Source organism: Felis catus, chromosome C2, assembly GCF_018350175.1.
Source record: "Felis catus isolate Fca126 chromosome C2, F.catus_Fca126_mat1.0, whole genome shotgun sequence".
NCBI classification, from domain to species: Eukaryota; Metazoa; Chordata; class Mammalia; order Carnivora; family Felidae; genus Felis; species Felis catus.
The window spans coordinates 155,493,727-155,507,178 of record NC_058376.1 but is presented as its reverse complement, the minus strand read 5'-3'; the positions used below and the strand labels follow the sequence as shown (position 1 = coordinate 155,507,178).

Below are 13,452 nucleotides of genomic sequence, written 5' to 3'. Positions count from 1 at the left end.
AGGCAGTGAGACCTTAGGGTCAAAGTCTGCTGTCACATGCTTTGCCTTGGTCAGAAATGGCTTGGGTACTTCATGTGTGCAATCTTCCGCCCATGGTGGGAGATAGCCAACCAAGGGTAGAGTTGACTTCAGGTCCCTTTAGCCCAAGGATGTAAGATTATGTTGGCTTCACCAGCCACTGTGCCTGGGGTTGGAGTACAGATATCTGGAAATGGGTCTGTGGTAGAGAGGTTATGGAAGTGGAGGCGAGATAAGGAGAGCGGAGTTCAACCGTATTCTTCAGGAGGAGTCAGCATACAGTCTCTGTAAAAGGCCAGATAGGCTTTGCGGGTAATACGGCTTCTGTCGCGACTCTTCAACTCTGTTGTTGTGGTACAGAGGCAGTCACGGATCATAGGGAAACGCACGGACGTGGCTGTGCTCCAATAACATATTAGTTATAAACATAGGCAGTTGGCCTTAAAAACCAACTGTTTTTAAGGACGGTGCCACGTAGATAGTAGTTACTAAGATGTGCGTTCAAACAAGAGGGATGGGTTGATCGACAGGTAGCAAGAGGAAAAACGAGCAGAAATGGTAACCATTGACAATCGAGTGATCTTCACTGTATGCCAGTCAGTCTCCTGAGTATTTTACGTGTGTTGACTCCTTGCATTTTCATACCAGCACACCGTGAGAGAAGTACTAACTTACTGGCTGCAATACGTGAGGTTTTATGCAATGCTCCCAAGATCACATGGGTAATGAGTGGCAGGACTAGGATTCAAACCCAGGTTCTGAAACTCAAATCAGGCTTCAAAATTCAAATCCATTTCCAAAGGTCCATGCTCTACACGATCTCAGTTTATTACTCTGCATTGTGGGGCTGGCAAGTGAGACGTGTTCAGGAGGAATTCTGGGGATGGAGCACATATGCCTACAGGACGCTGTACGTCAGCTCAGAGCAGGGGAGGTTGCATTTGAGAGACCAGAGAGGGATGGACAGGCCACACACTGACTACCCCTAGTACCCAATGGTAGTTGGGTGGGGCTGCAGAGAGACCAGTGGACAGAAGATCCCCACCATGACATCCACTTGCTTTACATGAAAGAGTGTAAACAACGTATCTGATGTAGCGTAAGGAGTAGTAATCAATACCCTTGGACCCACCGTCCCTCTTAGAAACATGTCATTTTCAAGACCATAGAAACCCCATTGAGCCCCATTGATTTTATTCCATTGCTGTCTCCCTCTAAAAAAGCCCATTATTCTCCATTTTGATTAATATTTACCTTCCTTGTCTTTATAGTTTTATGACAGAATGCACGCAAGCCACACGGTACATTATGTAGTTTTATCTTTTATAAGAATGGGATTATCCCGCTTCGGTGACTTAATATTTTCTGTCCGCATGAAAACTTTGAAGTTCATACGTCTCGCTAAATGTACTTGTGATTCATTTGTTTCCATTGCTCTATAATATTCCACCGTATGACTACAATGCAGTAGTATTTTTATGTGTAGCATTCCTTGCTCAAAAATCGTGAGCACCCTTAACTTTAAGAGGTCATGCTAAAACATTTTTCAAAGTGGTTGTACCAATTTACACGTCTACGGGCAGGGTCTGAGAGGTGGTGAGGCTCTCCCTCCCGGCCAGCCCTTCGCGTTGCTGCACCGGCGGATGCGAAAGAGGGTCTCGCTGTGGTTTTAACTCGCATTCCCTGCTAAGACTTGAGATTTCTGCAAGTTTTAATATCACTGCCTTAGATCCCTCCTAATTACTCTGGGTGAACATCAAATAGACTCTTACCTAGAACCTCACCGCTGGGCGTCCTTTCTCTCTCTCAGGCCGGCATTGGTTGGTGGGCACACGGCAATCCATGCACAGAAATGTCCTCTCAGGATTCAGGTGGACAAGTTGATGTCCCCACGTCCATCAGAATTCCGTTTGTCCTTCTGGGTTCTGGAGGCAGAGAGACTCCGGCTTATTCATACGCTGTTCGTACTGCAGCTCGGCGGCGGGAACTTAGGCAAAGTTACTCTGCTTCTTGGAATCGCAGTTGCTTTAATTGTAAGATGAGCACACTAGTACCTCTCTACGCAGGATGTTGCCTGTTGATTCTAGGTTTTTCCTTGTCTCTCCTTTAAGGAAGAGGAACATCTCCCACTTTGGAATATAGACGTAGACACATGGAAAGGGCTGGAGAAGGGTGAAAGGCCTTGCTTGGCGCAGTAGGTCAGGAGGCTGTGGATGAGCCTTCACAGAACACTGTTTCCATGACAGCCGGGCCAGGGCTGTCACACGGCTGCCTAGCACTGCGGGACCTGTGGTGAGACGCCCGCATGTCCGCAAGCCAGCTTTGTGTGCCGCTGGCCAGGCTGAGTTTCCAGCAGGTGTTGTGGAATGCCACCATCCCTCCCTGGCTGTGATGATGACCTTCTTTACGGTGTTAACTCCGAAGCGCATCAAAACATCCCTTCCTGGGGTTATCCTTAGATCAGACCCCTGCTAATAATTGCCAGGAAATTTCCTAAACGATTTTTTTGAAGTTTATTTATTGATTTGAGAGAGAGAGAGAGAGAGAGAGAGAGAGAGAGAGAGAGAGCGTGTGCACACGCGAGTCGGGGAGGGGTGGAGAAAGAGGAAGGGAGAGAATCCCAGGCAGGCTCCGCACCGGCAGCGTGGAGCCCGACTCGGGGCTCGAACCCACAAACCGTGGGCTCGTGACCTGAGCCAAAGGCAAAAGTCAGGCGCTTAACCAACTGAGCCATCCAGGTGCCCCTGAAGAGTTTTCTAAGCTGAGTCAGTGAATGGAAACCACCTCCCTCCACACTGTGGAAGTTTCATCTGGAAGGTACCCAGTGTGGCTCTGACCTTCTGTTCATTTTTCTCCACTGGCTTCAAACAGGCTTCAAATAAACCACACGGTGACTGGCTGTCAATCAGAAATGCCGCCAGGAAGCTCATTTCTAAAGCTCCTTTGCTACTGTGCGTTGGCATTTTCAGAGTCCTTCATGGACAACCTCAGAAAAGCTAGGCTGCGAGTCAAATATGCTGCCTGACTTCAGGGTTCTTAATCTTTGTAACTATAGGAGAAATGCTCCGCTCAGCGGTGTCATATTCTGTCCTTTAGCACTATCCAAGTGGATTCTGCTCTGCACCCCTCTCTTCCCCCAGGCTAAGCTATGTGAATCAAGCAAAGCATGCCTTGGGTGTTCTCAGGTGCCTCTCCTCCTTCGGGAGCCCCCTTCTTTTACCCTTCGGAGACTCGGTGTTCTTGGGCGAATTTATGTCACTGCATCCCCTTTCCAGGGGGGTATCTGCAGGTTAAGATCCATGCCCCCGGTGCAGAAAGCTACGCCTTATGTGTCATCGGCACCGTGGCCAGCAGTGGGGACAGGAATTAACCAGCTTTCCTGTTCTTGAATCTGGTAGGAAAGTCATTGCCGTGTGGTGTCAACTTGGTGTGGGAGGCTTGGGGAGGGTAGTGGGTTGCAGGAAATGGGCTTGATGGGTGGTTTGGGCAAAGCAGGGAGGCAGTCCACAGTGAAGGTGAAGAGCAGCGGGCTTTCTGTGAGATACCTGTGAGACTTTCCTCATCACTGGCCACGTTGGCAGCAAAAGTAGGGCGGTTCCGTCTGAGTCCAGCTGCAAGGCGTCGCCCTGCAAATGCGGAGGGTTGGGTTCTGTGGAAGTGCTTGGGGCACTGTGGGGGCAGGGTCTCATGCAGGGAGGCTACATGAAGAGGAACTGGGAACACCTGGGTGGGGGAGCCATGTGTGGCCAGTCTCTTTGCTCTGGAACCAAGCGGGTTCCTCTTAGATGCATACTATACTGACAGAGGGCAACCAGTGGCCAGAGGCCCGTTGGTGGGTCCATCTGCTTGTCTGAAGTTCCAGAAAAGCGTATTACCAGAGCCAATTCGTGGACGTCCCCACAGGCTATCAGATCCCAGGCCAGGCAGCTCCATAGCCTCTAAGCAGCTCGAAGACCAACTGTGGGGCTGCAGACGTGTTGGAGATGTGTGTGTGCCGGGCAGAGGGGGATGAGATGATTCGCCAGTTGTCACTGAACACCTGCTTTTTTCTGGGGTTGCTCTGGAGGCGTGACAGAATCCCCGCTGTAGGCCACCTGAGGACACAAAGGGTAAACAGTTGCAACCCGGAGGAGGGAGCCACGGTCTCCTCTGGACCTGGCTGGGAAAGAGGGCCCTGGGCGTCTGGCAAGGCAGGCAGAGAGATGTCAGGGATTGGACACTTGGTTTGGAGGCATTAGAATTCGGGAACTTTTTTAGTGTGAGTCCCCTATGAGAACAGCCAGAAATAGGGATTTGGGTAAGGAGTTTTCTCAGGCAATGGCCTCGGGCAGCAAAGTAAGGAAGTGGGGAAGTGAGATGGGCTGGGTGGGAAAGTCAGTAGGGGGCATGTTGATTAGGAGGCCCCTGCCGTGGGTGACTCGGGCCCAACCCTGATGAGAGGCTGTGCAAAGCACACCCAGATCTTGTCCCGTGAGGGTGAGGAAGCTGGGGTGTTTGTCCACTAACTCCAACACATTCAGCGTTGAGCTAGCTCTTAAGGCGTTAACCCCTGGAACTTCTGACCTGTTCTGAGCCTGGGCTGAACACACTCCTCTGACCAGGGGGCGTCCGACATGGGAGCTGCCTGCAGATGACCAAAGAGGACTGAGGGAATGTGGGGGGAAGGCTGGGGGGCACTTCCTGCCATGGAAGCCAATAGAAGAAATAAGGTGGGTCCTGAAGCTCCTGGTTTAGGGATGTTGGCCATGAAATGCTGTACATCCTGGGCCTCTCTTCTCTTTTCCAATCCTGTTTGCTCTCTTCAATGGAGGGAGAGAGGGTCAGATTACCCAAAGCACCCTCCTCAATTTCTTACTGGTGGCAACTACACCAGAATAAAGCAGAACAGCAACAACAAAAAGTCTGGTTTGTGTTAATTGGGGTATATGTGTATGTAAAGGTACATGTTTATATGCATATAAATGGTGGGCATACATGTGTTTGTGCATCTTATGTATTTAAATATGTATAAGTTATGAGGCGCTTGGGTAGCTCAGTCAGTTGAATGTCAACTCTTGATTTTGGCTCAGGTCATGGTTCAAGGTTTGTGTCTTCAAGCCCCGTGTCAGCCTTTGCACCAACAGTGTGGAGACTGCTTGGAATTCTCTCTCTCTCTCTCTCTCTCTCTCTCTCCCCCCCCCACCCCTCCCACACTCTCTCTCTCTCTCTCAAAAATAAATAAATAAATAAATAAATAAATAAATAAATAAATAAATATTTAAATAACCTAAAAATCATGTGTCAGTTATGTAGTTTCTCGGTAAAAACAAAACAAAACAAAAACATGCTAACCAAAAAGGAGGAGTGTCATCTTTCAACATGCGTCAGGGCCCTGCTGTTTCACTTGGTAACCCTGGGCCCCGTTTACTTCTATTAAGTACAAGTCAAAAGCAGTGACGCCTGCTATACCTTCTGTGTTTTATCTCTGGAATTTGTTGTTTATTGCCTAGTGTTTTGAGATTACCTACTTTATGGAGTATTTACGGGGGAAACTAGTTGCATGATTTTTTTTTTTTTAAAGAGCCATCTTATTTCCGGGCAAAATACTTACTTCTTTTCCTCCTACCTTTTAAGGTAACAACTAATGGTGGCCTGTTTTGTATGCCAGGGAGAAGCTTCAAATTGTAGTAAAAGAAATAGAATACATTTGGCCTCACCTTTCAAATCCCTTTGTGGGTTTCATCATCTGTAAAATGGGGATAATGCTGTCTACCTCAGAGGGCAATTGTCAATACCTAATGAGATCTAGACTCAGTCCTGAGAGGACTTCTAGACTCCAAGGTCAGTCTGGCTTCAAGGAGAGACTGAGAAGTGCCCTGATTCCAGAAACAGGCCAGAACTTTGTCCAGTGGGTGTGTTGGAGCAGGGCGTTAAGGCACTCAATAGCTTTACTCCAACTGACACAGAGCCCAAGGACACCCCAGTGCAAAGTAAAAGCACCCTGAAAGCAGTCCAAATCTGTCAATTATATGACCAAAGCGTGTTCTCGAAAGAGGGAGAAAGAAGTAGGCCTGACAGAGGGTGGAAGTTGCTAGGATTGTTGGGAAGGCCCGATGCCAGAGGCCGTCTTGTAGCTCTACAAGTCTCATTCCCCTTCATCAGCATGCTGTTTTCTATGGTACTCATTGTTAATCTCATTCTAGAAAAACTGTGGCTTCCAGAGCTACTTGCCCAGTAGTGGTGGAATAAGCATTTGAGGCCTGGTATGTTCGATGCTCAACAACACCCCCCTCTTCTTCCGTGTGGTGCTGCAGCGGGAGAAGAGAGCCTTGCATTGCCACATGCAGCGGTGGTCATTGGCACGGGGATGCCTTCTGTCCCGAATGCAGGACACTTAGGAGGCCTGGCTTATTGGCTGAGGGTCGCAAGCACCTGCCTCACATATCTGACCACACCCTGGCAAGGACTCTGGTTTCTAGCACCCCATTACCATAGCCCTGAAATTTTCCTCCCAACCTCAGGGTTGGGTCCTACTCACCCTAATCTCTCCTTCCTGCACCCCCCATGCACACTCTGCCCTGGACACGCCAAATTTGGTAAAGTCTGTAAATTTGCTGTGTGATTTCATGCATCCATGCCTCTGCCTGAAAACGCCCCTCTTCACTCCTTCATTATCTTGCTCTTACTCCCTTTCTAGGACCCATATCAGTTGTTTCCTTTTCCATGAAACTTTCCTAGACCTGCTCAAACGGAATTTATAACTCCCTTCACCACGCTGCTGCGAAAACTATGCCATAAACCAAAACTATGCCATAAATCAAGTGCCATAAATGTAATTCATTGCGTTGCCTTAATTTGTCTGTCTGTCTATGGTGGAGATTATTAATACTCAGCAAATGTCTGTGTGCTCCTCTGGATTTCCCAGCCACCATTGCAGTTAGACTGGGGCCACATGCCTGGGTCCTGCCCAGAGTGTGCCACTTCTAAGCCTGCACTTGAAATCATTCCATGTGACCCTCCTGCCATCTCTCTGACCTTGAAGTTCATTGTCACTACAGACTTTGTAACTGCAGTGTCAAGGAAGTCCACCTGACCCACATTTGGATGTGATGGGCACATGAAATAAACGTGTATTAAACCACTGAAATGCTGGGTCTGTTGGGGAAGCTGGCACTAATGACTTTGATTAATATAGCATCTGTTTTTCCTGTTACTTGTGAGGTCTTGCAGCTAAGGACCATTTTTCTATATATCTTGGCATTCTTGACATCTAGTGAAAGTAGAGTGGCTGAGAAGGGCAAGCGAGGGCATCTCATGTAAGGGTAGCTCTTCTACAGCCACAGCCTTCAAGGGACTTGGCACCATTTTGTCTTGGCTGACGGTGGGGTGAAAGGGTCCTCATGCACCTGGTGCTTGACCACCTGGGTAGGCCCTGAAGTCAGCCACTCAGGCATTGGCTGACAATTTTATCTGGTGCTTTCTGCTTTAGTTTTCGACTCCCTTCTTAGAAGGTTTTCTGCTGTGGAAAGATATTGGCAGAACACTCGGCTTTTGTGTCCAAAGTTAAAATGTAATCATTCCTGCTTCATGTTCCTTCCTTAGCTCCATCACTCTGGTTGTGAGCAGGAAAAAGGAGGCCAGTGGCCCTGTCTCCCTGCTGAGGAATATGGTCTGACAACAACCTAATGATAGGCATACAGCACAGTGTTTGTCATTAGTTTATGGCTAGAAACAGTGAGTTCATGGATGTGTGGCTGTGTGTTCTCATGGATTACAAATATCATCGTTGACTTTGACTATATATTTTTTTATAAACCTTGAGAATTTCTTTAAAAATTTTAATTTCATAGGGCAATGGCCAAAGGATATACTATGGATGGGAGAGACAAGCAACAGTCATCTCAACTATGTGTCAAGTGTTTTATGAACACAATTTCATCACAGAGCAGTCTTAGAGAGCTGTGAGTCCATTTGTTAGATGAAATACAGAGATTCAGATAGGCTTGTTAAGCATGTGCAAAAGGCCAGAGTTGGCACACATCACAGATTGTCTAGCTGCCATGTTCTTTTCTGCCACGGTCTGTGACCTCACTGAGCTCCATTTCACTGTATGGTATCCCAGAGCATAGCCTCGGCTCCTCATTTCCTTCTGGAAGGGGTGAGCACATGTAACTTCCCTTCTCTGACCTCCATGTCTTTCCTCTTAGAAGGCTGCCCTCAGGACTGAAATGGAAGTCTCGGGCCATAGAGAAAGCATTTTGTCTTTCTCCTTCCTTCTCCCTCCTCTCTCACTACAGCAGGGTCTGATCACCTTAGGAATCTTCTACTGCTATTCTGGATAGAAGGTGGGAAATGGAGGCTTCTGTATATTTTTCATCCCACCTAGACCAAAAATAAGTTATTTCAAGTTAACTGAAGCTCCATAGTGATTCGCCAACCAGGAGGTACCAGGTCCCTCCTACAACAGAGTCCTTACCTCTTTTCTTTGGAAAAGGAAAGTCTAAGTCCCTGGAGTTTTATCTAGGAAGAATAGTTTAGGCTTCTTTAAGATGCTGGCCATTATTGGAAAGAGTCACATTGGCTCCTGCAACAGAGCCCATGTGAAGGAAAATGAGGGAGTAAGAACCTATCCACAGCAGGAGTACTCTGGCTTCCTGTCCACCAGATTTGTGATTTTCCTATAGTCAAAATTTCTACTTGGCATGGTTGTGAAGCAAAATAAAAGGTTTCAGAGTCTGGAAGACTTGATTTCCCATCCCAGCTCAGTCACTGCCTAGCTTACTATTTGTGTATGTTGGGTAAGTCACTTTCCTTCTGTCGTCCCAGTTGTCTTACATGTGCATAACCAGTACTTTGAACAATCATGATGCTTTCAATGTGACTTTTGTCCCCCTCCTACTTCTTTGTCTTTGTCCTCATCTTTGTTTTCTTCTTGGCATCCATTTGTCCTTTAAAACTTTATTCATTGGGGAAAGTCTTTTCCCTACCACTTGATGAAAGCTCAGGAGTCCCCATGACTTTTGTGATCACTCTGAGGAAAGTTGCAGCTACTTTAAGTACTTTAAAGAAGAAAAAACAAATGAAAAACTACAATTGTAATTTGTGGAAAAAATATCCAGTCCTAGGTGTCGATCAATACTTCAATTCTCATGCAAATGTGAGACTTCTCTCACCTTGCTAAGACCTATTTTTGGTGGCCACCTGCCTTTTGGGAAGGAGGGTGTGATGGCCTGATTCTTCTTTCCTGTATTCACATCTTCCCTTTCCCTAGCTAATACACATGTTTTGCCCTTGCCAGGTTCAAGTTGAAAGAGAGTGGAGGGAAAAGAGGTTACGAGAAAGTTCCCCTATAACTGACAAGAGGTGCCATCCTTTCTGGCTTCTTGCTCTCTGCACCTTGCCAGAGTTTAAAGCCTACTCTCACTCTCAGATGACACTTTCATGAGCTCTTTGGAAATTGTTTGCTTGGATTCCTCTTTTCAAAATTCTTGACCCCCAAAAGATGATCTATAGCTATCTGACACTCATTTTCATCTCCCACCTGCTGGGGTCCCCTCTGGTTTTTGGACAGGATCTCTGGCGGGCAGAACCCTAAAATGACCCTCAGTGACCTTCACCCCCGTGTAATTCCTTCCCCTTTAACGTGGGTGGAGTCTGAGAATATGATGTGTGGGACTTCTATGATTGTTACATGACATGGCAAGATGAATTTGTACATGCAGTTAATGTTACCTAATCAGTTGACTTTGTACTTAGGTGCTGATTACTCAAGAAATCGGTTGACTTTGAGTTCATCAAAAGGAAGATTATTCAGGTTGGCCTGACCTAATCCCACATGTCCTCTAAATCTGGGTCAAGAGGTCAGAGACTGAGGAAGCCAAAGACAACATGTTAGAGGGGTTCTTCATTGCTGGCTTTTGAGGTGGATGAGGCCATGTGGTAAGGAATGTGGGGACCCTCTCATTGCTGACAGTGGCCCTAGCTGACAACCAGCAAGGAAATGGGGGCCGGAGGACTGGAGTAGGACTTAGAAACTGGATTTGGCCAACAACCTGAAGGAGCTTGAAAGCAAACTCTTCCCCAGAGCCTCAGGAAATGAATGTAGCCCTGAGTAGAGAACCCAGTCATACCATTCCTGGACTTCTGACCTACAGAACAGTGAGCTAACACACGAGTGATGTTTTAAGCCACTAAGTTTGTTATAATTTCTTACACAGCATTAGGCAACTCATACTGATCCTAAGAGGAGTTATGCTGGCTTTTTTTAATGCAGGTCATATACCTTGGGCCCATGGAAAACATTCACACATCCTTTCTCTGAGCACATCTAGGAGTACACACCTATACCATTGCACTCAACTTTAAAGGGCACTAAATCAGCTTGCCAGATCATGTTTCCTGCCCTCCATAATTTGGGGGACAAGGGTCATATTTCAGTCCACTGAGTTTCACAAACCCCAGGAGATACATATTAGACTGAGTGATCCAAGCAAAGCCATTCCTCATCAGTGAACTTGAGACTGCAGGCTTGAGTGATGGAGGGAAACCAATGTGTGATTTTATTTTCTCAGGCCATTTCAGGGACTTCCCCAGGAAGTCCCTGGTTTTACAGGGATTATAAAGTGTTGGTGTGGCCAGCTCTGTCAGAGCATAGACATGAGGGAGGTTGGTTTAGGATCTTGAATTTTCCCCAGTCTAAGTGTCTTTAGTAAATTCAGAATCAGAAGGTTTTTTGTTTGTTGGTTGGTTGGTTGTTTGCAAACAGCCTGGTCTTATTTCTGTCTTCCTTAAATTTCCTGCCTTGGGGAACGGTGGCCCCCAAGTGCCTTGGAAGTTGGCTGGCAGTGAGGCATGCCCTGGTTAAATTGACACTGATGCCCTAGAGAGTCTCAAAGAATGTTCTTGGCAGTCTAGGGAAGTTTCCTGGGGTGTTTAGAACGTAGCTTTATCTGAAGCAGTGGTTCTCAAACTTTGACCTGCAGCAGAATCACCTGAAGGCTTGTGAAACCAGAGATTACTGGACCCCGCCCACTCCCAGAGGTTCTGATTCAGTGGGCCTGGGGCAGAGCCTGATAATCTGTATTTCTAAGTTCCCAAGTTGCTGATGCTGCTAGTCTGGAGACCACATTTTGAATATTATTGCTCTGAAGACATATTTCTCCTGAAATCCTCTTTTCTTCCCATATCTTAACCCCTTTTCACATCTGTGATTTTCTGTTGGAGCCAAGCAGTGCGGAAATGACTCTCAAGAATTTCTTTAAAAAAAATATAGCATTTTGTCTGGTATCTAACTTTGGCAGGCACACCTGTTGTATCTTGGTGACTTACTCACAATTTAATTTTACCATCTTGTTTTATGTTAAAAAGCAGAAAACATTAACTCCTGTTCAGGGATATTGTGATCACTGAAGAAGTTGCTATATGCAGAATAGAAAAAAAATGCATGTGGGTGTTTTTCACTGTGCTCCCCAGCCCCACCACTTGCTACAGATATTTTGGGTGGGATCTGAGAATTTGAAAACCACATGAAACACAAATTAGGAAAAATTTTTGAAAAGATTGATGCTGGGGAGGTTCAATGATTGACTTCTTTGAGAAGGCATTGAGAAGACATCAGAAGATGTCAGTGAGGTCGCCATGGCACTTAGCCCGTGAAGTCACCAACCTGGTATTGAGGAATGACTGCAAAGTTCCAGGAGGTCTTTTGGATTCTATATCATCAACTCCAAAGAGATCTCCCAAGACATACTCTCAAAGGGCCTTACTTCATCCTTGCGCTGTCCCCCGCTGAGCTCACAGGATTCTTCTGTGGCAGATGAAAATCAAGTGCTTACTTGAGCCCCCAGAAGCCATGACTTGGCTTCAAGGCAACCAGCCATCTGCAAAATGTCTAGAAAGGTAAGTGCATGCCGCCTTCTTTCTTTCTGGCCTCTAATTTATTGGCAGAGAAATGTTAAGTGGATTTTTTTAGAGAGTCACCATATTGCAGAAACAGATTGAAGCAAGATGGATTTGGGAGAATAAAGTTTGCTGTAGGATAGAATCGGGTCCTGAAAGGGAAGGCATATGGCTGATCCCCCAGCCCATACAGCCTTCCTGAGTAAAGTGAAAGCTTCTTAATTGTGAAGAGCCACAGCACTAGCAATATTTATTGAGCACTTACTTTGTGCTTGCTCTGTAGGAATTGTTTCATTCAATTTTTGACAAACATGCAGGTTAATTACTGTAATTGTTTCATTGTTTGCAAGTGAACAAATGCAGGTAACCTTCCCAAAGTTGCACAGTTATTGAGTGGTCGAGTCGGAATTTGAAATCATGGTCAGTCAGGCTCCCAGTTACAGAAGATCTTAAAATGAGACCAGGCATTATTGATCATAAAAATTCATGAATCCTGTGTTAGGGATTTCATTGTGTCCACCCCCAAGTCCATATGTTGAAGCCCTAACCCCCAACGTGATCTATTTGAAGACAGGACCTTTAAGGAGGGAATTAAGTCAGATGAGGCCATAAAAGTGGGGCCCTAATATAATAGGACTCGTGTCCCTGTAAGAAGAGGAGGAGACACAAGGGGTGTGCATGTGTGGAAGAAAGGTCAGGTGAGGACACAGTGAGAAGGTGGCCATCTGTAAGCCAAGGAGAGAGGCCTCAGGAGAAACCAGACCAGCCCACATTTTGATCTTGGACTTCCAGCCGCCAGAACTGTGAGGAAACAATTTTCAGTTGTTTAAGCCACTCAGTCTGTGGCATTACGTCATGGCCGCCCTAGCAAACCATACCCGCCCCCTGTCCCCTGCCCCCTTCAAAGTGGGGTATACTTTGCCATCCCTCAATTTTGGGTTTATCCAGAGGATTCACTTTGGTCGATGGAAGGCCAGCAGACCTGATGTGAGTAGAGGCTTAAACAGCATGTGGGTATTTGGGCTTGCTGCCTTGTGCCTGCACTGGTGCCATGACAAGGACGGGTTCCATCTAGCTAGTCCTATGGGGGCGGGGGGGGGGGGAGGAGGACATGTGGAGTAGGGCCTTGCAGCTTGAAGCAGAGCCAGCTGGCTGAAGTTGGTCTAAGCCAGGCAATGCCAACCTGCTCGTTTGAAGCCAAGCCACCCTAACTGACCCCTAGAGCCATGACAGTAGATGATAACTGTTTTAAGCTCCTGCATCTTGTTGGGAAGCACTACTGTCATCAAAGGCCGCATGTCAATACTATGCAAAGCAATCTACACATTCAATGCCATCCCAATCAAAATTGCACTTGCATTCTTCTCAGAGCTGGAAAAAGCGATCCTAAAATTTGTATGGAACCACAAAAGACCCCAAATACCTAAAGTGGTTTGGTTTGAAGAAGAGAACCAAAGCTGGAGGCATCACAATCCAGGACTTCAGCGTCTACTACAAAGCTGTAATCATCAAGACAGCATGGTACTGGCACAAAAACAGACACATGAACCAATGGAA

At 46.6% G+C, this 13,452-nt stretch overlaps 1 long non-coding RNA gene across 4 annotated transcripts in view; it reads left to right on the top strand.

The window, feature by feature from the left end:
• Positions 1–13,452, top strand: part of LOC109491606 — an 87,627-nt gene that overhangs the window by 1,692 nt on the left and 72,483 nt on the right. The gene's annotated exons all lie outside the window — the stretch shown is intronic.